The sequence below is a fragment of the Petaurus breviceps genome, unplaced genomic scaffold (genome assembly GCF_028583685.1).
Source record: "Petaurus breviceps papuanus isolate PSGF00001 unplaced genomic scaffold, PetGlider_PUasm1.0 98, whole genome shotgun sequence".
Lineage (NCBI taxonomy): Eukaryota > Metazoa > Chordata > Mammalia > Diprotodontia > Petauridae > Petaurus > Petaurus breviceps.
Window position 1 is genome coordinate 25,999,273 of NW_027187460.1, and position 25,476 is coordinate 26,024,748.

Below are 25,476 nucleotides of genomic sequence, written 5' to 3' on the forward strand. Positions count from 1 at the left end.
CTATATATATATATCTATTGTGAACACAGGTCGATGACTAGAACAATCAGTCCCCGACTATTTTCTCCAGAGGGTGCCCATTTTGTGAAGGCAGCCCATAGGGAACAGCATATTTCTGAAAGGAAAAATAATAATAATAAATGGTAAGATATTTATCTTGACACCATTTATAGAGAGGTGCTAAGTGTTCCCCTTTGCTTGGGAGACATCGACAGCAATGAACTGCTAGTATCACTTCCACAGAAATCTATTTGACTGCTCTACTGATAACGTGTTAAATCAGGCCTTCTAGATTGCTAATGTAACCACTGGATCTGCCAATTGACTCTTTAACACCCTTCTATGTAACCAGCTAACAGGCTTTGCAGAAGACCCCCCACTAACCTGCTGGAGAGAATGTGGGCTGGAATGTGAGAGAGCTAATAGCAATAATAGCAACAGTAATACTGATGGAAGCTTATCTGTCCACAGCCATTTGGATGCTATCATTACCCAAAGTTGATGCTCATGGTTTTCAGTCAACGTCAAGGACTGTGTTAACTTTGGGGCCCAAAGTTCTGTGTTAACTTGAGATATCTCCAGTGTCACTTAGTCAGCCCAGCATGTGGAACCTGGTCAGGGTTTCTCCACCAGTGAAGTCATTGACCTGCTGCCCTGTTGGTGATACAGGACAATTTCCCAAAGGAAAATTGGTCTAGTGAATGAGATAGAGAAGGGAATAAGTATTTGTGTAGCATCTGCTTTATGCCAAGCACTGAGCATTTTATAAATTCATTTGATCCTCACAGCAAACTTGCAAAGTAAATGCTAATATTATCCTCATTTTACAGGTGAGGAAACAGTTTGGCTGGCAGTTTTTAAATGTCTACTATCTTGCTAGGTCCTGGTATACAAAGACAAAAAGCAAAATAGTCCCTACTCTCAAAGTATCTACATTCCCTTGGGTTTGGGGGAAGGGAAATAGAATGATCTCACTAACAATTAAATGCAAAATCTATATAAAGTAGGAGCAAGGTAATTCCATTGGTGAGCACTAAAGATTCCCTCTACTGCCTCACTCACCAAAAGCTTTTCTGAGTGGAGAGTATGCTCATGAGGAATCTCACCATGGACAACTCTTCTTGAACCAAGTTAACAGTTAAGGGAGAAGGTCCTTGTTGTGACATTGGAGTTATCTCCTGGACAAGGTATAAACGTCATATTTGAGATTTTATTATGACATTTATAGAAATCTCCTTGATTTAGTATGAACTGAGTTACCCAAGGTATCAAGGTCCCTGGGGCCTTGGAAATGAATACCTGTGTTTCTTAGCATAGCTCTTCTCCTCCGAGAAATCATCCATCCCAGTAAAAGCAGTGGTAGAGTGGCAAGGGCAGATCAATAAAGGACTTCCTGGACTATGCAGAGTTTCTGGATCCAGTGCTGGAATCAAACACCAATGTGGGATAGAGCAATAGTATAGAGGAGAAAATTTGGATCTTATCCTTGGTACCGTGAATTGTATGAACTGTGCAGGTGTCAGTGAAAAGTTTCAACTCTCAACTGATCCCATTTTTTTCTTCCCTCCCAGGGAGACCTAAAACAGTAGTACTATAAATCTGAAGGTAACTGTTTTGGTCTCTGGGAAATTGGAGACTCACTAGAAGAAAGTATTGCTCAACTCTTTAGAGACAATGAGTACATTCTACTACAGAGGGGGCCTCAACCAGTATAGTACTATAGATCTTCAAATAAGTATTGATATTCTTGGGAAAATATGTCTTGCCACAGGGAGGTGATTTAGTTCTTTAGTGATCTGAAATATTGTCTCCTTAGGGAGGTGGAGAGGGAATAACAACCAAAGGGTAGCATTATACGTCTGGAGGATAGTATTAGTACCTAGGGAATTGGTGATCACCAGAGAGTAAAAAGAGGGTTGTTTTCATTTTTTATGATCTTTAGTACCAGTCTTTTACATTTTCTTTTGAGTGAAATAAAGCATAGTTGGTGTCTTATTAGTTTGGGTCCTTAAATTAAAGTCAAAAGTTCTTTGTCCCTCTCTGTGGACACCATGATACAAGCTAGTCTTATATTCCCTTGCAGTTCTTTGGATGGAGGTACAAATCAAATTAAAAGATTTTAATGAGACATCAAGATTGAATCTGAACTGTATAATGCTAGAGCTTTACCTCTAGGTCACAGGTTACATATGGATAGACCAATTTGATTTCAAATATCCAAACCTTCTTTTCATGATCTGCCTTTCTTAAATGTCACCACCAGTCTCAATTTCCTTTATCTAAAATAGGAGTTAATTAGAACTCTAAGATCTCTCCTAACTCTAACTTTCTATATTTGATGTTCTAGAAGTTTTTGTTAATTTTAATATTCTATATTCCTAGGTCCACTCCAACTCTAATATTCTATGTTCCAAGGTATTGTTTCATTTTCTCATTGTGTGTTCTCTACTCTAATTTCACCTCTCATATTCTGTGCCCTTAGGTTTTCTGCCAACTTTGTTATTGTTGTTGTTCAGTCAGTTCTGTCCAACTCTTTATGACCCCTTTTGAATTTTCTTGACAAAGATACTGGAGTAGTTTGCCATTTCCTTCTTCAGCTTGTTTTCCAGGTGAGGAAATTGAGGCAAACAGGGTTAAGTGACTTATCCAGGATCACACAGCTAGTAAGTATCTGAGACTGAATTTGAACTCAGGAAGAGGAATCTTCATGACTTGTTCAGCTCAACACTCTATCCACTGTGCCACTGATATTTCAAACTGCATTATTAGAAAAATATCCTTTGACCAAAAAGGGTTCAAATGTCATGGTTCTGCCTCTAGGGGTTCTGTAATCCTAGAACATTTAGAAGAAAATGATGGAGATCTTCCAAAGGGGTAGATTCCATCAGGAGTTTAGGCATTGACCTTCCTGACTTAGTCTCTTGGAAGAATCAGGATCTTGGGGGCCAGACAGTTGTTGGGTGGGGATCTTGGTTGCTAAAGAAACTCAATAGCTAAAGACTACAGGTGTTTTGGTGCTTGACATATAATGTGAACAACTTTTTTAAAAGAGAGAGAGCAAAAGCCGCCTCAAGCAATTATCTTTTCATTTCATTATTATTCCCAAGCTGCTGTGTCACAAATCACATTTTCCATCCTTTGGGCATGTTGATGCAGAGTTGCTGAATGCGTTTAGCATAATTTGACCAGCTGACTACTACAGACTGGCACTGTTAGCTATCAAGTGACTTATTAGCTATGTTACATGGACCCACACACACATACACACATCCATACAAATGTTCCTGCTGATGTGTTTCCTTTACTAAAGGGGATTGCAAAGTCCCTTTAATACTAAGCATCTATTTGATTATTTCTTGAAAGACAGCAAAACCCTTGTAGATTTTCCTGTCGAACTGCATTATAGTTCAGCTCAGAGCTGGAACTGGGCGTAGCTTTGGCTCCAGGCAGAGACCCAGACACTAGAAGTCTTTCAAAGATAGGATTCCATTTGCAAGGCAGAAAATTGGGAAAGTCTACAAGCTAATGCTGCCATCATGTGGCATGAATAGGAATGTCAGTCAAAATTCAAAGCACCAGACTTTGTTCCAGGTAAATTTATGGAGGATAATTAGATTGAAATTACACTCGTTGGGAATATTACTCTGTTGTTAAGATAAGATACCAAAGGTGGAATCAAAGTCATAATTCAGCAGTTCATTTTAGAGAAGTCTGACCTTTTCTGTACTTTCCCAAGATTTTAATCCTATATTGACAATCACTTATTCTGAGTGAATAAAGAAAAAAAAAAAAACAGTAACAAGAAGAACTAATGGGTTTGTGACCTCAGTGCGTTTTTCTGATGTTCTGACTAAAATTCTGAGTCAAATGAAAAAAAAAATCTCTTTAGAAACATGTGACATGTTTATTTTTAACTTTTCTTCCTAACTAAAATGTAGTAAACCCTACTCATTGAACCAGGGGTTGAAAAGACCCAAATTCTAAGTCTAGCTCAGCTATTCCTTAGCTTGTGTGACCTGAACAAGGCACTTCACCCATCTGAGCCTCAATTTCTTCATCTTTTCATAGAATCACAAAGCATGAAGGATCCTCAGAGGCCAACTGCTCTCAACCAACTCTAAAACATAGGGCTTAAGCAAGGTGACCTCTAAAGCTTCTTCCTGCAACAATCCCATGAATTCATGACTTTATGACTCTATAATTCCTTGACTGCTGGGAATGTGTTCTACTAATATTTCTTTATATGCTTTTGCTCCAGTATCTACCATAGGATGTTGGCTATAATGCATATCCAATAAAGGTTGTTAAATTGATTGATGATCATTATGTCATTTCTACCAAATACCCTTCCAAGAGGTATTTTCTAAAACTCACATCTGTAGAGAATGATAACCATGGAGCCAAAAAAGAAATGCACTTTTGAATCTACCCATAACATTGCCATTAATTAATCTTCCAAAAATGCTGATTTTTTTTTTTATGCCTTAACCCAAATACCTAGTATAGCTCCCAATTACCGACTTTACCAAGACCATGGGGCCAAACATTCAAAAGCCTCTATCTGCTTAGTTCCACAATTATAGTTTATCAAGCACTACTCTAAAATGAGGCTAATCTCATCATTCCTAGGTCATCCCACATACTTTCTAAGTTTGGCTCATGTTGTACCCCACAGCTAGAAAGATATCCTTTTTTTCTCCCTCAATAAATGTTGAAGTATGGTACAAAATAAAGAGAACTAGATTCGGAGAAAGGAGACCTGGATTTGAATCCTGTCTGTGCTGTTCAGGCACTACCAGTGTAAATTTGGGCAATTGTGACAGTTTCTTAATCTATATGTCTTATAAAAGATGATCTCTTAAGTTACTTTCATCTTGAAATCTATCATCAAATGGATTCTCATTCCAATTTATCTCTTCCTTTCCAAATCTCTGATGGCACGATTCAGACATTTTAATAAGTTGTGGATAAAAAAAAAATTCACATCAGTCCAGTGACATTTATTTCAGTTTAATTGAGAATTGAAAACCAAAAAAAAAGTGCAGTCCTATTAGGATATAATAAGTAGTCTACTCAGCACCTACTAATAGCTAACATTTATTTAGAATTTTTAACATTTGTAAATTGCTTAGCAGAGCTTATCTCATTTGGCCTAATGAAATGCCTTTCTAAATAGTAAGCAATTCAGAAATATTTCCTAAATTAAATTTTTGAGTGCTTGGTGAATGGAACAATCATATTTCAATGCTTATTGTGGTTAATGAAATACATATTACATCCCCTCAACTTGACTAAAAGCCTCTTGTGGACAGCCTCTTATTCAATATGACCAAATCTAATTCATCTTTGTACCCTAAAATGTCTAGTATTCTTACACATAGAAGATGTTCTCTTAAGTATTTATTGAATTAAATTGAATCATTGCTGTAGGCTATCCTGAAAAATGCTATCAAACCTCTTGAAAGAAGAATTACCCTTTTCTAGAAGTGTTAACATCATGGCAGACCACAGAATCTCAGAGTTGTTAAGGTGACCTCTTTGGCTATTTAGTCAAGCCAATAATATATCTCTAAGCAAGTATCCCCTCTGTACTATGGATGATAAGAATATCTCCAGGGATAAGGAGCTAAGTACCTCCCATTCTACTTTGAGATATCTCTAACTAGGGGGAAAATGCTTTTCATTAGCCCCAAATTTGGGATAGAGTTTTTTTTTATCTTAAAAGGATAAAAAATGTCCACCATCCTCCTAGGAAAGCAATAAAATGGGATTTTAATTGGGCACAATTTATTCAATCTATTCAAACTACTAAAAATATTCATCTGAAATTACCTCATTTTCCCTCTTTTTTCCCTTAACCTTTCTCACCAGATACCTTTGTAAGCTGGCAAGCTGTATAGCTTTTGAACTCAGAAAATCATGCCATGTTGATGTATCACCTCCCTTAACACTATGAACAAGAGGGCATTTGACAACCATGATCAGATGATGATATATGTGGGCTCCATTTTGGCCTAGAAGAACAGACCAAGGACAAAATTTCCTATTCAGCTGTAGAAATTTATATAACATGAAATCTTTTACTTGTGAAGGAAACATTAAGGATGGGAAGCATTGTGAAATGCGAAATTTTGGTTAAAATCACTGATTTATTTCCAAGAGAGTAGTCCAAGATTTTCATTCGTGTTAAGAAAAAAAAAGTTAGGAAAACTAGCTGATAAGGATAATTCTTTAAATGGCCCTGAGTCTATAACCTAGTGTGCAGCTCTGTATTCCCATGAAGCATCATTTTAAAGATGAGAATCTTTAAAAGGTATTTATCACATAGTCATCTGGGATGTTGTTTATATCAAGGGAATAGGATGAGAGAAGTCATAGACTTGGGAATATAGAAGAATTAATAAAGAAGTTACAGAGAAAATTTATCCAGATAAATCAGGAGAGGATGTAGGCAGGTAGGCAGGGACTCAAGGGAAATTAGAGGTTGGGTAATGCAGGAAATGTTGTAATTTGAAGCTAAGATATCAAATTTGGACAAGAATGGTGTTGGGGAGTTGCCACTTAAAGACCTTAAGGCAGGTGAGCTTTGCTGTTTGAAAGGTAAGAGGAGGGAATGTGCCATTTCATCCATCCCCATGAAAAGGAAAGTCAGAGGAAAGGGAAAACTGGAATGACCCTAAATTGGATTAGTCCATTTGTTGTCATTAAAGAGGATGCCACTGGTAGTGAACTAGTGATGAATAATGGTACCTGGTGATTGAATCTGCTTCATTCCCTGTATTTCCTGGGAAACATCTGAGTACAATAAACCATGCTCCCCGTCCTCAATATACACACACTTTTTCAGTGATTGTACTACAATTTGAAAAGCAGCAAGAGAAAAAGGAATTAAGAGTAACAATTCAAGTTTCTATAGTGCTTTGTGGTTTTCAAAGTGATTCCTTCACAAAAACCTTTAAGAACGGCTGTTCTCAGTCATGTCCAACTCTTGCTTGATATTCTTCATTGCCCTCTGTGTGATATTAATTTTCAGTTCTTCAGAGACTTATCTCATGTCTTGTTTCCATAGAGCAACACTGATAGGATGTTATTAAATAGATGGGTCTTTGTTTCTCTGAGAAACTTGAGGCCATTACAAAAGATTTGCAGTTTCATAAGGAAATTTCTATTCTGGTTCCACCATCTCCATTTATAGCTTCTGTCCCATATTTACACACTGAGTAGTACCTCAAAAGAAATGTGAGATGTGCAAATTTAGAGATATCTCCTCTCTAAAACATCCATATGGACTATTTGTGCCTGACCTGTGGTAGAACCTTCTGAGCTCCTATTGGTCTGATCAGCAACAGTCAGACACACTGTACCTTGACCCCAATATAGTGATGTCATTTTGGTCCTCTCTGAGCACAAAGAACAACCATACAACCAACTCTATATTGGTAGAAAAATTCTATAGCCTGTCCATTCAATTGCATGTTATAATTTGAGAAATTGACATTCTTCATCCACTTGGCCTTTCCTATGAGGATAGTCAGGCCAAAGTCTTTTGAGACTGGTAGTGCAAGTATTATTATCACCATTTTTACAGGTGAGGAAACTGAGTCTCAGAGAGATTAAGTGACTTTTCCGGGACCACACAGCAAGTAGCTGTTATAGGCTATAGAACTATAGGCTATAGAACTTTCTTGAGAAACACTGGTATACTTTCCAGAGAATCAAAATTTATCATTTACCATATACTTCTACTATAATGTCAGCTAGTTGATGTGGCACCCTCCTTCCAGATAACAATATTTTAATTTAGTTTAAATGTATATCTCCTTATGAATCAGTCTGGAGCAAAGAATGCTATATTTAAAATAAGGGGACTTGATTTTAAATTTCAACTCTGCCATCCAACCTGGAAGAAGTAATTTTACTAGCTTAGGCCTCAGTTTCCTGAAGTGTAAAATGAATTAGATGATCTCTAAGGGAACTTTCAGATCTATAGCTTATGATTTCATGATCCCAGAAAGGGCCTTATGAAATGGTGCCAATGAAGGAACTCTCAAACACTAGGCAAAGATATTATTAAGCAGGGCAAATAATTGGCATCACTCAGATGATGCCACACATGGGAACCTAGCTAATTCAACTGTGCTAAGGTCAACCCTGCTTCTCAGCTTCTTCTGTGTCAGGGTCCTGTGACTGTTGGCTGACACAAGCATGCCCTGAAGATTAAGGAAGCACTCAGAAGGTGTCATCAAGGCCACAGCTGTCACTAACCTTGTGATACAGTATCATTACTACTCAGTCCTTTGGTTCTTTCTGTGCCAAAGACTTCAGGCAGCTGGTGTGGGATCCCTATTAGGGAGGCCTCCAAGGGTCAATGATTAGAGCAATAATTAGTCCAGAGGGAAATCTTCCTCCTGACCTAATCTTCCTCCTGAGGCTCTTTTTCTGTGATGTAACTGTGCATTCTTAAACTCAACCTTGATCTAAAGTGAACCAGTTATAAGCTTCAGACATGCTCTGACTCAGTTAGAGACAGCTGGTGCAATGGCTAGAACTCGAGGTGGGGCTGGAGTCAAAAAGACCTGAGTTAAATCCAGCCCCACACACTGGCTGTGAGACTCTGGGGAAGTCACTTAATCTCTATTTGCTTCAATTCCCCAACTATAAAAGGGGGATAGCAATCGTATTTACATCACAGGGTCATTGCAAGTATCAAACGAGGTAACAATTATGAAGTATGTCACCTTGTACCTGGTATATAGAAATCACTATATAAATGTTAGCTATTCCTTTTTTCAATCACTTAGCATAGTGCCTGGCAGATAAGAGGTTCTATATAATGCTCATTCCCTTCATCTTTCTGTTCCCCCATTCTACCCACCTCCCAGTTCATGAAATTGTAAGTGCAAAAATTTCACAAAGCACAGGCAAATGCACAAGACCTTTTCCAAGGGAATACAAATAAAACAAGAACATAACTAGACTGCCTAGGAACTTTTAACCTGAGGCCTATGAACTTGACTTATATACGTATGTAGCAGCAAGCACCCTAGCACACCCAGGATGGCTGTTAGCACAGGTTCTTTGATCTGCTTTTCTAAAGGAAAGCAACTCAAAAAGGGTTAACAATCTTACTTTAATCAAACATATGTCATTTACCTAGTTCAGGGGAAAAAGTCAGCACCCTGAACTTCAGAGAATACAAACAGAAGTTACAAGTAAACAGAAATACAGAAAAAGAAAATAACACAATTCAGCAGACCAACAGACAGGGCTTCTAGCTGTCCGACCATTACAAATATACAGTTAGTCACCAGAGAGAGAAGCACCAACATCTGGGTTTCCAAAGCTGGGACTTAACGGCTGCCCAGAGTCTCATCTGTCCAAATCACACAACTCTTCCCAAAGTGATCCCCAAAGCAAAACCTTGTCTCAGAGGTATATATACCTTTCTCCAGGGTCAGAGAACATCACAACCCTCGTGACCCACTTTATTACAAAGTAACAAAAGTTGTGCTTTCCTGAAAAACAAGCTTCCCACCACAGGCTCGATGTGACCACATGCATCCAATTAGGGGGCAGAGTATATTTTCAAATCAGGAAAGTTCCTCGAATTCACCTATGCCTATTAAGGGGCAGGGAAGATCTTCAAATTACCATTTCCATTACAACATATACACACAGATATACATGTATTTGAATACAATTGGCACCCTTTATAATCCTATGTATTTTATTTTATGCATTTAACGATGTTATTCTGAGAAGTGGTCCATAGACTTCACTAGACCACCCAAGGGGTCCACAAAATAACAAAGGCGAAAAACTGCTCCCCTCGAGCCACATAGTCCTGCTTAGAAGAGGTGTGGATCAGTTTTCCTAATCCTCTCCCTTCTAACTGCACTGGAATGAGGTTAGCATCATCAGCCCTTAGACCTGGTCCTGTGTCTAGTTTAGAAGCTGCAGATAGACAGCCTTAGATTGAGAGGGAAGCTAATGCTTTCAGTACTATTGGTAGCATCTGCCACCTTCTTTCCCCTTCTGTTCAAGTACTCTGTCTCTCTGACTATAATAGTACTATAAGAGGTAATATGCTGAGATAAAGGAACTTAGAAAAAGCAAAGTCAAATGACAAGGTCACTTTGTTTTCGCATGATGAGTTTATATATCTATATCCCTTTGTTAGCAGAAAGGCCAATTCTAATTCTAAGTAGACTTTCTCATGTGATAGAAGATGGAGGAGGAGAGAAAGTTTTATGTATGCCTTTGTACATGGAAGCTTCATCCCATATATCTAAAAAGGAACAAAGCCAGAAGCTATGAAGGAACAAAAACATTTTACGATTTGAGTTAGAGGGTAGCATGGAAAAGATCCAAGGAAGGAAGTGGTTCACATACTTTTCTACCTCCCCGAGCTTTGACTCCATTGAACACTTTAGCCTTTAAAAAAAATAATAAAGTAAAAAAGAAAGATGTTACCACAGTCCTAGTGTAAGATTACCATCTGAATAAAGACCCAGCCTCTTTCTACCACCTTCTTTCTCCACCCCCTGAGACACAAAAGTGTTGTTTGTTTCTGACTTTATCTAAACTGGAAATTTTAGGCAGTGCCCTTGACATGATGACTGATCCTGTGTTCTGCCTCAGCTGTTTTCCTCTGCCTGTCTATTCACAAGGATGAAGTCACAGAGATTAGAATCAAGGGAAAGATGATATTTTTATTCAGTAATTACTGTTCTTGGAAATAGGAGATCATAAAATGTGCAAGCTGGAAAGGACCCTTGATAAGATCTAGTCCACACACATTCTCACACCACCACCACTCATTCTGAAAGAAACTGAGGCTTCAAGAAATTAAGGGACTAGTCCAAGTTCATGTAGCTTCTGAGCTGGTAGCAGGTGTCTTTACCATATGTCCAGGGAACATCATAACTACATTTGATTCTGTTTTGTTTCCTTGGGAACTGTGATTTCAGAGATGTAGGCAGATGAGGAAACAGTCTCCATCAACGCAGATTGACAACTCATAATCTCAGAGAGTTTCTTCAAGGTCATATTTTTATACTTTTAAAAAAGAGACCTCCATTTGTCCAAAAAGCAGAACTCTATTTATCCAAAGAGCTAATTTATTTCAAAACTCAAAGCCAAGATTGTATGCAAATTTTAATTCACAATAACCATGCAAATGCCAGGCACTGTTCAAGCAGGCCAAAAGACCTCATTGCCAATAATACAAGACAGGATAGAGGCAGTTTCCCCAAACTCCAAATGAAAGGGGAAAATACTTCTGAACAAATTTATCCAATATCTATGTTGAAGGGCTTATTTTCTAACCGCTAGTAATTTCCTCATTGTTTCTTCAATGTTTATCTTAAAATTTATTTTCAATTTAAATTCTCATATTCACTAGAGGTGATACGCGTGATTAATCTTGTCTCAGCTTGCTTTCTCTTCTTTGCCCTTTGGATATAAGTAACATAGGACACAGGGAACTGACAAACAAGAATTCTTCAGAGCTTGCTAAATCACCAACTTCACATCTGAACAGACCAAGCAAGAAAAATAAAGTAACATAAAAACCCCTGAAGACATCAAGAAAACCTGCACCTCCCAATTATCTCTTCTGTCTTCTTATGAATGGGTTTGGTGTTAGAGGTGACAAAGGTCTGGTGAGAGAATGCTTTCACTAGTGGGCCCATAACATCAGTCTTCTCATTCAGCTTGGTCCCAGTCAGCAGAAGTAGGATCAATGGGTGAAAATGAAGAAAGGCAGGTTTAGGTTTTATGGAAGGAAAACAAACAAACAAACAAAAACCCAAACTTCCTTGAAAAGGGTTTTGTCCCAGAGTGGAGTGCATTATCTCAGGTCACAAGTACTTTGTGGGCAAAGAAATATTGTTGACTTTCTTTGTATCAGCACCTAGGAGAGTACTGGTATATAGAAGGTGCTTAATAAATTCTTATTGACTTATTGATGAGTGGGTTCTCTCTCCCCATGGAAGTTTTCAAGTCAATGCTGAAAATTATCTACCTTTTTGGTCGATAATTAGAAGAATTGTTTTTCAGTTATGGGTTGAATAAGATGAACTCAGAGGTCTATGACCCCAGGGTCATCCATGAATTACTCATTAAATTGGAAAAGTTGTCACGAGATGAAAGGATTCAACTTGTTTTACCTAATATCAGAGAATGAATTCAAAAACAATGGGTAGAAGTCACAGAAAGGTAGATCTAGGCCCAATATAAGGGCAAACTTACTAACTGGGCTGTCCCAAAGTGAGACAGGTTGGTTTGGGAGGTAATGGGTTTCCTCTCATTAAAATCTTCAAGCAGTGGCTGTGTGACCACTTCTTGGCAAAGTTATACTGGAGATTCTGCTATGGGTTGTATTCCATGACCTCTGAGGTGTCTTCAGACTGACATTTTGTGATCCTGGTGCTGAGAAGACTTTGTGGATATGTGATATGTCATTACAAAATTCATCTTTCTCACTGAAAAAAAAAAACCAAGCAATGACTGTGTTTGTCTAATTCCTATATCCTAATCCTCAGAGAACTCCATAATTATTGTGTAAAAATCTTAGTTTCTAGAAGAAACTCCCTCGCAATGTCAGTCAGTAAAAATCACAAAACTGGCAGCCATAAAACAGAATCAGAACCTTCACATGAAGACAAGTTTGTGATGCCTGGAAAATAATTAGCCATTGAAATTCATATGCCCAAATTTGCATTAACTATTTCCATGCATATCCCTGTGAGAGATCCCAGGTCACCTTGCCTCTGCCAGCCATCACATAGGGTTAAATGAAATAATAATAATAATCATATAATAATAATAGCTAGCATTTATATAGCATTCTGACATTTGCACTTTACAAATATTATCTTATTTGATTCTCTCAACAACCCTAGGAGACAGGAATTATTATTATCTGCATTTTACAGATGAGGAAACTGAGGTTGACAAAGGTTAAGTAATTTACTGGGGATCACATAGCTAATAAGTATCTAAGACTGAGTTTAAACTCAATTCTTCTTGCATCCAGATTCAATGTTCTACGCACTGTGCATGTTTTAAGCACAAAATCTCACTGAGATTTTTGGAATACCCTATATTTGATTAAAAATACAAATGATTCAGTTTGAGAAACAAAACTTTTCTGACCTTCCCATTCACTGATTCATTCATTTACACAAAAACTTATTAAAAATATACTATATAGACAATAGCTTTCTAAATACTGTAAATAATAATAGCTAACATTTCTATAATGCTTACTATGTATCTCATTTGATCCTTACAAAAACTCTAGGAGGTAGGCTCAATTGTGATCCCCATTTTTGAGATGAGGAAACTGAAGCAAACTGCAGTTAAGTGATTTGTCTAGACCACACAGCTAGTGAGTATATGAAGCAGTATTTGAACTCAGTTCTTTCTGACTCAAGGATTGGCACTCTATCCATTGTATCACCTACTTAGACAGAAAGATAGATGAGAGGTAATCAGAGAAGGCTTTATAAAGATGATGGCATTGTTCATCAGTCAGCTAGCAAATATACTTTTATTAGGTACCCACTATATGTCAGGCATTGTGCTAAGCACTGGGGAAACAAAAAGAGGCCAAAGACAGGTCCTTGTCCTCAAGGAGCTTATAGTCTAATGGGTGAGATAAGAAAAAAATACGAGGTAGCTAGATGGGACATAGAATAAATACTGACCCTGGAATTCAAATACCACACCAGACACTAACCATCTGTGGACGCTGTCCAAGTCACTTAACCTCAGTTTGACTCAGTTTCCTCAATCCCAATCTCACAAGATTGTTGCAGGGATCAAATGAAATAATGTTTGTAAGAGCATTTAGCACAGTGCCTGGGAATAAAGCAGGTGATATATAAATGTTTGTTCCTTTCAATCCTTACCACACCCCATCCCCTACTATATACAGGAAAAATAAGAAATAATTAAGAAAGAGAAAGGACTGGAATCAAGAGGGATTGTAAAAAGCTTCTTGTAGAAGACAGGATTTTAGCTGGCACTTAAAGGAAGCCAGGGAAGGCAGGAGGCGGAGATCCCACCCATGAGAGTCAGTCAGAGAAAATGCCTAGAGCCCAGAGGGTCAGGGTCACTGAATGGTGAGTATGTGGTAGGGAATAAAGAATAAGAAGATTAGAAATGTAGGAGGGAGATAGGTTATGAAGGCCTTTGAATGCCAAATGGAGGATTTTGTATTTGATTCTGGAGGTGTTAGGGATCCATTGGAGTTTATTCAGTTTGGGGAAGGGTTATGTGTGACATGATTAGACCTGCACTTTAGGAAAATCCCTTTGGTGGCTAAATGGAAAATGGATTGGGGTGGGGAGATACTTGAGGAAGGCAGACCTACCAGGAAGCTATTGTAATAATACAGGTATGAAGAGATGGGGGCAGCTGGATCAGAGGAAAGGGGTGTATTTGAGAGATGTTGCAAACAAGCCTTGGCAATGATTGTATCTGTGGGGTGAGAGATAGTGAGCGATTGAGGTTCACTCCTAGTTTGTCAACCTGGAGTGCTGGGAAGATGGTGCTGTCCTCTAGTCACAAGGAAGATAGGAAATGGGGAGCATTTAGGAGGAGAGAATGAGTTCACTTTGGGGCATGTTGGGTTTAAGCTGTTTACTAGACATCCAGTTTGAGATGTCTGAAAGGCAATTTCAGATGAGAGACTGGAGATGAGCAGAGAGACTGAGGCAGGATAGGTAGATTTGAGATTCTTCAGCATAGATTTTTAATCTAGAATAATTAAATCCATGGGTGCTGATGAGATCACCAAGTGCAATTAGCGCAGAGGGGGAAAAGAAGAAGGCCTAGGACAGAACCCTGAGGGACCTAGAGTTAAAAGACATGATCTGGATGGGGATCTGCCATAAAGATTAAGCAAGATTAATCAGTCATGGGAGTGGGAAGTATGGAGGTGGGGAAACCTAGGCCAGTTTGGAGAATAAGGAGTATTCCAATTTAGCTGGATCTTAGTAGTGGAAGATAAGCATAAATTGGAACCAGATAGTGAAAAGATAAGAGTTACTTCAAGTGGCTTGTATATTTTATGTGCTTAAGAAATGTCTGCTGGATTTAAATGAAGAACCTTGAATGAGGTTGGGGAAATCCATTTAATTTCTATGGACTTGCCTCGGTTTTCCTCATCTTTAAAATGAAAAAGTTGAACTAGATGGCACCTGGGGTCCTTTCTAGCTCTAGTTCTAAGAAATTTTATCTTATAAATGTTGGGATAAGGAATTTTATGGTAAGCCATTTAGTTGAAGAATATTTTTAAGTTTTTTTTCTTTTTTTTTACTTTTAGTTTGCAACATTCAGTTCCACAATCCCTTGAGTTCAAAATTTTTTTCCCCTCCCTCTTCCCCCCTCACCCGATGGCAGCATGCAATCCTATATAGGTTCTACAAATATCTTCATATTAAACATTAGTCTAGCTGTAAAAAAGTATAACCAATGGAATGAACAACAAGAAAGAATGAACAAAATAAAACAAAAAAGAGAGAGCAAGTAGTTGCTTCAATCTGCATTCAGCTCTGTAGTTCTTTCTCTGGATGTGGACAGCCCTTTCCATCATGCGTCTTTTGGAATTGTCTTCTAACCTTGCATTGCTGAGAAGAGCCCGGTCTATCAAAGTTAGTTATCACACATACGATATGTGTAATTATGTACAAAGTTCTCCTGTTTCTGCTCTCCTCAAGAATTTTTGAGAAGAACGACACAGAATTTTGGGAAGATTACATCATTCTTAGGGTCTAATTGTGACAGATCACCTGGGAAGATCCAATCTTTCTGGAGGTCCAGACAGCAGGTCATAGAAGGAGATTAAGACATAAAGATAGTTGATATCAGAAAGATTCAATAACCAATAAGTGTGTCTGCAAAAGAGACTAGAACCCAGAGACAGGGTTCAAGTCCTAGGTGGAGGAAACAAGACTGAGAGTAAGGCACAGTGGGGAGAAGAATAAAAAAGATTATAGATAAAAAAAAATTTACAAAGAGGAGGATATTGAAAACCAATGATCATAGATTTTGGAGAAAAGAAATCAGTCATAAAAGCCAAAGTAAAAGTAAGTCAATTAGCAAATAAATCCTTTTTTTTCTTAAAGTGCCTACTATGCATCATGCCATATGTTAAGAAAAGGGACTACAAAGAAAGGTAAAAAATAGTCCCAGCTGTCAAATCTAATGGAGGAGACAATGTACAAATATAAACAAGGAAGCTACACATGGGACAAATGGGAAATAATCAACAGAGAGAAAAATTAAGAAACAACTAGAATCAAGAGAAATTGGGCAAAGTTTTTGGTAGAAAGTGGGATTTTCAATGAGATTTAAAGGAAGCCGGGAATCTAGGAGATGAGGGTGAGGAGCGAGAACATTCCATCCATGGGAGAAGCCAATGAAAATACCCAGGATGAGGTAATGTCTTGAAAGGAATGAGTTCTCAGCATTATCAAGTGCCAGGGAGATCAGAAAAGGCCGTTGTATTTGTCAGTCAACCAATCCACTGATTAATAAGCACTTAGTAAGTAACAATGATACTCCAGACACTGGCCCATGTGTCTAATATAGAGACAAAAATGAAACAGTCCCTGCCCACAAGGAGCTTGAAAGACAATTAGGAGATCATGAAGAATTTCCCTAAAAGCAGTTTATTAGAGTAGTGGCAACAACAGTCATATCATAAAGAGTTAAAATCTGACTAAGGAGGGAAATATTGGATGCAGTCCTTTTTTCTTTCTTTTTTTTTATTTAAGATTTAGCAGTGAAAGAAAAGGAAAAAAACAATAAAGTAGCTTATACAGAATTCAGGATCCAGAAAGACCTATTTTTGTTTGGAGGAAGATCTTATAAAGGCATAGCACATAGAGTCCCAAACCTGGGCTCCAACTTTGATACTTATTCTCTGTGCCATCAGCCAGTACTCAAAGATTTGCAGTTACATTTTTCTTTTAAAGCAATCAGGGTTAAGTAACTTGTTCAAGGTTACACGGCTAGATGTTTCTGGGTGAGTGCTAAGTGTCTGAGCCCGGGATTCAATCTCCAGGTCTTCTCAACACTGGAGCGGGCGCTCTTACTCGCTGTGCTACCTGGCCGCCCCTGCAGTTACATTTTCTTGAGTCTTGTAAATGGCTTTTGGGTTGTATAAGCTGCCTATCTCATTAAAGTGGTTTAAAAAAAAATCTCTTCCTCACCTATGACACTCGAGGCTCCAGATATTCAGTGACACCCCACTTGACCCCAGACATAATAATACATTCCCTGAAAATCTTTGCAAATTGTTGGTCTGAGTGAAGCCCAAGGAAATCCTATAAATAGGATTTACTATAAAACAATGACAGCTCTCAAAATGACTCTTTCAGCCCTTGGGGCCAAAGTGCTAAAAATTAGCGTATCTCAACCTAAAGGGACTGACTTTAGCAGCTATTTATGAGTCAGCAAAAGCCTTAGGGGGTCAGTAAGCCTTTACATTGGAAATCTCCTCAAGGACTTATTGGGGATGGATTCTAATTTTTCTCTTTGCCCTGTCAGGAATCAACATCCATTTTATGGAGAGGAAACAGGAAGAAGTGGTTTTTTTCCCCACCGAATAATTCTTTTTCCCCCAAAAATGAGACCTCCTGCCTAGAGTAAAGCCTATTCTAAAAGAATTCAAAGGAGTCATTGCTTAAATCTTTAACTAATATCAGACAGAGCTTGGATACACCCAGCTCAGGTGTCACTCCCTCCACTTAACCTTCTCTGACTCAGTGACATTATCTACCATCATCACCCTAGCCAGAAGAGATCTCTTCTAATATATCTTTTTGCACATTTTTCCTGTGCACCTGTAAGATTTGGGATTAGACAATGATCAGGGAACTCTATAAATTTGAGGGCTTTCCAATTCAACCTGATGAGATGACAAGGCCTGAGACTATTTTGTTCAGGGGTATCAGAGGAGCACCTTCATTTAGAAAAAGACATGCCCACTGGTGTCTTGCTCATAAGACACAGAGAACTTGTGATGATCAGTGAACTAATTTAGAGGTATGGCCTCTTGAAAGGAAGCTACCCCTTTCCTTTCTATCTAGAAAAAAAAAATTGAGTTCTAAGACCACCTTGAGCTCCCTATATTGCTTCTACTTGGAGGCTGTCATTCCCTATCTCCATAAACTCAATTTTTTTTTTAAATCAATGAATCTTGTATGCCATCTCTTCTTAGTAGAATGTAAGGGCCTTGAGGACAGTAATAATGTCATTTTTGTATTTCTATCCCCAGTATTTTTAGCAAAAAGAAAGTGCTTGACAATTGCTTGTTGATCTATTGATTTTTAAACATCATTATTCTAGTATTCTTAACCTGAGGTCTGTGAATAGATTTCAAGGGATCCTTGAGCTTAGATTGGGGGAAAAAATGCAATTTTATTTTTGTTAACCTCTAAACTTCCCTTATGAATGAAGACAACTCACATCATTCTAAGAAGTGGTCCCTTAGGTTTTCCAAGACTGCCAAAGGTTCCCATTACACACACACACACACACACACACACACACACACACACACACACACACACACTTTATTCTGAAGGAACCATGATGTTTATCATGTGGGATTCCCTCCAATGATGCAAATCTCAACCAATCAAGACTTAACCATCTTTGTTTATGTCTTCTTTGACCTCTACTCCAAAGGGCTCCTTCCATTGCCATATTCTAGCACATATTATTGTCATAGTTAGCAGCTTGAGGACAGAGACTGTGGCTCACTACATCTTTGTCTTATGAAAAGGTCCCAGCCCTCTGACTTGCCTAAACCACAGCATGATCTATACTAATGCCAGAAATTTTCAACCAACCAGTGAATGCACAAATCATTTATGTACTACATTTTTATACCTTTTGCACATAAGTTACTAACACTGCTGATTTTACTACTATGGATTTGATCCTGTTCATTAATATGACAATGTTAAAGGGAACAAATCAGCTAACAATAGAACAATTCCAGTGAATTATACAGGAATAATTATAGTGAACAGCATTCTTGTATCATTTTAAAGTTTGCAAAAGGTTTTACATACAGTTTAGTTTCATAGCAACCCCCAAAAGCTGGTACTACAGGTATTATCCACATTTACAGATAAGGAAACTGAAGTTTAGAGAGAGGTTAAGTGACTTATTACGGTTCTATAGCAAGCAATCGCCAGAGTGGGTAATCAATACAATTCAACAAACAGTGTTGTGCATTTGTTATAAGAGATACTTGGTACTGGGGGATATACAAAGACAAAACCAAGATAGTCTCTGTTCTCATCACTTTCACCGGCTGAGTTATTTGCATTAGATTGTAAGCTCCTTGAGGGCAGAGGTTGTTTTTGCCTTTCTGCTGTACTTGCCAAATGAGAATTGCCTAATAAATTCTTGTTGACTGACTGCCTCACTGACTGGAAGTTTTCATTGACCGTTAAAGTCTTCCAAGACATGAAATCACAGAATCTCAGAGTTGAAAGACGGTTAGTCAGTCTACTAGTATTTATTAAACACTTATTATGTACCAGGGACTTTGCTAAGTGATGATAATTAGATGGCATCATCTGTCTACAACAAATGTGGCAAATTGTTTTGCTATCTTTCCCTGAATAATTGTATAAAAAGAAAAAGAGAGAGGAGGAAGGGCAGTCATGACCTCCAAGATGATTTTCTCATTTCCAGTGTTTTTAGCATCAGATCATAGGATCATAGAGTCTCATGAGTAGCCTAGACTTAACTTCTCTTGTAGTAGAAACTGAATTAGTGCTAATTCCCCTAGCTGTAGGAATTTATAAAGAGTCATTTGGTTTCTTTTCAAAGAACCCCAAATCAGATATTTTCCCCATCCTTTAATTAGATGTGCCTTTCCGTGATTTGAATTTTTGCCTAAAATAAAGTTAGTAAAAAAGGTGAGATATTATGAACCATCAAAAATCCCTTTCCTTTACAAAGAAAATAAGTAAAACACCTGCATTCATAACTAACAGAATCCTGATTTAAAGGAAAAAAAAAGGGAAATACATCCTCTATGTTACTAAGTTAAATAAATACCACAGCCAAGCTTTCTTTATTTGCCTCCTGGGCACTAGGGTTGAGGCTGTGTGTGAAGAAGGCTATTTGTTTAAATTTGCATGCAATTTCCATACTTTCAACCCTACCCAAGCCTCTTATCAATTGATGATCACAATTCTTTTGTTACTTTGGTTCTCAATCATTAAACCAGAATGCTAGATGATTTGCATCCTGTCAAGTAAAGCACTGATACCCAGTAAAGGAAAACAATTTAATCATCCTCCTCCCCGAAAGAACTCACTGTTAATTCTGACTCACTTTCATAGTGACTGAATTTCAGCTTTAAATCCTAGCCAAAGACCGTTGTGTGCTACAATCAGTCTCCCTCTCCAGTCTGCCAAGCTACAGAAGCATTATTTAGCCCATCGGTCAGAATTCATACTTGTAAAGACTCAGAAAGTAGGGGTTACAGTGTTATGACTTAAGTTGATGCTCATGTTTAGAGAGGTCATGTCTACCAATGGAGTTCTGAATTTCAATGAACAGAGAACAAGCTGTACCATTGGTACAATAGTCACAGGTAGAACAGGGACTTACCCAGAAAAGGATGAATAGATACTCATGCTTCTACTCTTTAGATCCCACTCTTGGGCTGGCTCTGGGAAATACAGCTACTACCATAACCATTGCCAGAGAATGGACTGTATCCATAAAATTGGCCGGTTCTTAATGGCCTATGGTTTTGGAGCTTTATACTGAGATAAGCACAGAGAATAGAGACTTTTATAGATACAGAGCTAGGACAACCAGACCCCTGATAGCTTTGAAACCCCCAATCAGGGGTAACGTAGAGAAGTTGAAGGACTGGGGTAAAGAAGGGAATAAGCATTTAGATAGCACTATGTACCAGGCACTATGCTAACTACTTTTTTTTTTTAATGCCACCAGAATATTTTATTTTTTTTAATGAATACAATTTTATTTTAATTTTTTTACACACACATATATATATTTGAATATTCGATTTTAAAACTTTCAATTCCAGATTCATTCCCTTCCCCCCCTGCCACCCACCCCCACTGGGGAGACAAGCAGTTCAGTATAGGTTGTACATGTGCGGCTAATGCAAAACAATAACATAGTAGATGTATTGAAAAAGACTGACTATATTTCCCTCCCTCCTATCCCACCTCCCACTTGTTCTATTCTCTACTTTGATCCTGTCCCTTTTCACAAGTGGGTGCTTCCAACTTCCCTCCCCCCCTTCCTGCCCTCCCTTCCATCATCCCCCCTCACATCCCCTTCCCCCCCCATTCTCCTGGAGGGTGAGATCCCCTATTTAGTGTGTATTTCACTCCCTCCTCAAGCCAGATTCAATAGGAATAAGGTTGACCCATTCCCTTTTGCCTTCCTATTCTTCCCCTCCATTGTAACCATTTTCCCTTGCCTCTTCTGTATGAGATAGTTTGCCCCACTCTGTCTCTCCCCATATCCTCTCATTATATTCCCCTCACTTCTTAATTTCACCTTTTAAATATCATCCCTTCCTGTTAAATTGGTCCCGTGCCCTCTATCTATGTATACCTGTAAACATATATACACACATTCACATATGTATTCATATGCCCGCATACCCTCATATAAAGACATATATATTTCTAATCTCTTCAACTACTGAGAAAAGTTTCATGAGTTACAATTATTGTTTTTCCATGTAGGAATGTTAATAGTTCAACTTTGGCCAGGTGGCTCAGTGAGCAAGAGCACTGGCCCCAGTGCCGGGACGACCCAGATCAAATCCGGGCCCAGACACTCAGCACCACACCCAGAAACAACAACCGGCCGTGCAACCCCGAGCAAGCCACTCAACCCCAATTGCTTTAAAAAAAAAATAGTTCAACTTTGATAAGTTCCTTATGATTTCTTTTCCCTGTTTATCTTCTCATGCTTCTCTTGCTTCTTGTATCTGAATGTCAAATTTTCTATTCAACTCTGGTTTTTTCAGCAAGAATGCTTGAAAGTCCTGTATTCCACTGAATGACCACATTTTCCCCTGAAACAGGATACTCAGTTTTGCTGGGTAGGTGACTCTTGGTTTTAGTCCCAGCTCCCTTGACTTCCGGAATATCACATTCCAGGCCCTTCGATCCCTCAGTGTAGAAGCTGCCAGATCCTGGGTTATCCTGATTGTGTTTCCACAATATTCAAATTGTTTCTTCCTGGCTGCTTGTAATATTCTCTCCTTAATCTGGGAATTCTGGAACCTGGCTATAATATTCCTAGGAGTTTTCTTTTTGGGATCTTTTTCAGGAGGTGATCGGTGGATTCTTTCAACCTCTATTTTGCCCTCTCGTTCTAAAACATCAGGGCAGTTTTCTTTGAGAACTTCCTGGAGGATGCTTTCCAGGCTCTTACTTTGGTCATGGCTCTCAGGCAGTCCAATAATTTTTAAATTATCTCTCCTGGATCTATTTTCCAGGTCAGTGGTTTTTCCCATGAGATATTTCACATTGCCTTCTATTCTTTCATTTGTTTGGATCTGTTTAACAGCATCTTGATTTCTCATAAAGTCATTAGCTTCCATTTGTTCCAATCTAATTCTGAAGCAATGATTCTCCTCAGTGAGCTTTTGAGATTCTTTTTCCATCTGGCAAATTCGACTTTTTAAGGCATTCTTCTCCTCATTGCCTTTTTGAGCCTCCTTTGCCATCTGAGTCAGTCTGTTTTTTAAGGTATTATTTTCTTCAGTCAGGCTGTTGACTCTCATTTCATAATTTTCTTGCATTGTTCTCATTTCTCTTCCCATTTTTTCCTCCACTTCTCTTATCTGCTTCTTAAGGTCCTCTATGGCCTGTAACCAGCTTGTATTTTCCTTTGAAGCTTTTGGTGCAGGAGTTCTGACTTCACTGATTTCCTCCTCTTCCATGCCTTGCTCCTTCTTATCCCCAAAATAGGAGTGTAATGTTGGAATCTTCTGTCTGCTTTGTTTCCTTTGCCTGCTCATTTTGCCACTCAATGATTTGACTTTTGGGCTTTTTGCCACAGTAGGACTCTGCCACCAGACAGGGGAGTTTTCGTCCCAAACGCTGGGGTTTTCTCAGCTGCCAGAGGTATTAGATGGGTGCCCTCTCTGAGGTCTCCACACTCTCTGGCAAGCTGGACACACACCCCAGGACCTCCACCCTAGACTGCAATCCAGATCCAAGCAGGTTAAAGCAAGAGCAATTACCCCTCAGACTGGTGCTTGGTCCCCCTACACTCTGCAGGCCAGGAGCTGAAGCTGCCACGTGGTGCTGGCAGGCTGTGCTGGCGTCTCAGGGGTTTCTCGCCCTGGGGGTAAAAGCCACACACTCCCATTTACTGGGTCCCAAAGTCCAGACTGCACTGGCCTCTCACCTTGTCCTTCGCATCTATGTGTTGATAAATCTGGAAACGGCCACAGCTGCTGCTGATCTGGAGTCCCTCTGGCAGGCGGCTGGTCAGGCCCGCCCTGGGGCTAAAGCCTCAGTGTGGGGCTGGGCTCGGCTCCCAGAGAGTTGCTCTGGCCGATTCCTGCCGGCCTGCCGGGTTGTTCTCAGCTGGAGGTTAGCTTCTCTGTCATTTTGTGGGTTCTGCAGCTCCAAAGTTTGTTTAGAGTCCCCTTTTTACATGGATTGGGGAGGGTGGAAGCCGGAGCCGTGGGAGGGTCATGCTTCTACTCTGCCATCTTGGCTCCGTCCCCCCATGCTAACTACTTTTAAAAAATATTCTCTCCTTTGATTCTTGCAACAACCCTGGGATGTAGGTGCTGTCTTTATGTTACACTTGAAGAAACTGAAGCAAACAGAATTTAAGTGACTTGCCCAAGATCAAAAAGTATCTGAGGCCACATTTAAATTTAGGCCTTCCTGACTCCAGGTCCATTGCTCTATGTACTGCACCACCAGCAGTTCTGATAAGATGAGTCTTAAAACATTTTTTTTTAGAATTCCTTTAGCATCAGTGACTGTACCCAGAAATTCATTAGTCATATCCACTCTACTCTTGCTGGACAAAGAGTCCTAGACTTCATCCTTATGGATAGACTGTTACCATAAAATAATGAGATTACTTTCCACCTGTAGTTTTAATTCAGGAGGCATTGCAGAAGCTGAGATAGAAACAGGGAGGTACATAGATGGCTAATGAAAAGTATAGACAAAAAGAACTATATTCCAGGAGAGAATGTGACAGATGAAAGGAAATGGCACAGGCAAAATGTTATGAAGAGTTTGAGGAGAGGAGTCAGAGAGGGCTTCATAGAGGAGGTGTTACCTGAGCTATGTCTCGAAGAAAAGGAGACATTTCAAGAAATGTAGATGATGTGTGTTGGGGGGTGGGGGAGGAGCAGAGAGGAAACAATATCTTTTCTATATTATCGTTTCAATAGTGAAACGAAATGATTGAATGAGTCAATATTTGTAAAACACTTAACACAGTGCCTAGCACATAATACCATGTTTCCCCGATAATAAGACACTGTCTTATTAATATTTTTGGACAGAAAAACACCAGAGGGCTTATTTTCAGGGGAGGGCTTATTTTAATGAACATTGACAGCAATTTTAATAAACAGGTAAATGTGAACAAAAAAATGTACCTTTATTCAATAAGCAAGTCACTGGGGAAGAACAGGATGATGCGCTCACTGCTGCAGCTCTGATTGGATGCGTGCGTTTCACCCGGGGGGGCGGGGGGGACGGTGCATACAGAGGGTACCATAATGTAGCGTGTAGCGCAGGGGATCACCTTCACTACAGTAGCAATCTCAATAGGGCTTATTTTGGGGGGAGGGCTTATTTTAGAGGAATCTTACACAGTAAGGGGAGGGCTTATTTTCGGGATAGGTCTTATTATCGGGGAAACACGGTAGGTCCTCAATAAATGCTTGATCCCTTACTTTCCCTTTTGTTTGGAGCCATGGTGAAAAGAAATCTCTGGAGATGGAAGAAGGCATTATTTCACTTTAGTTAGAACACAAAATATGTGAAAGGATTAGCATGGAAAACTGGAAAATTAGGTTGGAGACAGATGGTGGAAGGGCTTGAATGTTTGGGTATTACATTTATATTTTAGTGAAATGTAGCTGAAGGTTTCTGAGTAGGCATAATCAGAACAGGGTATCTGGAAGACAATTCAGGCAGCAATGTGGGAGAATGGAGCACAGGAAAGACATGCAAAACTCTAAGTGTTCTAAAAGTCCACTTGATATGTGCAATAGAACAAATAATCATTGTATACCTAATGTTAGCACTATGCAGATTATGGGATTTCCCCCCCTCCCCTCTCCCCTCTGTACTCCTCTCCTCCCTTCTCCTTTCCTCTCCTCCCCTTCCCTCTCCTCCCCTCCCCTCTCCCTTCCCTTCCCCCCCTCCTCACCCCTCCTCTCTTCCCCTCCTCTCT

At 39.1% G+C, this 25,476-nt stretch overlaps 1 pseudogene; it reads left to right on the forward strand.

Annotated features, from left to right (window-relative positions):
- Positions 1–12,600: 12,600 nt before the first annotated feature.
- The window catches only part of LOC138156036 (small ribosomal subunit protein eS10-like), a 45,421-nt pseudogene continuing 32,545 nt past the window's right edge, over positions 12,601–25,476 (forward strand).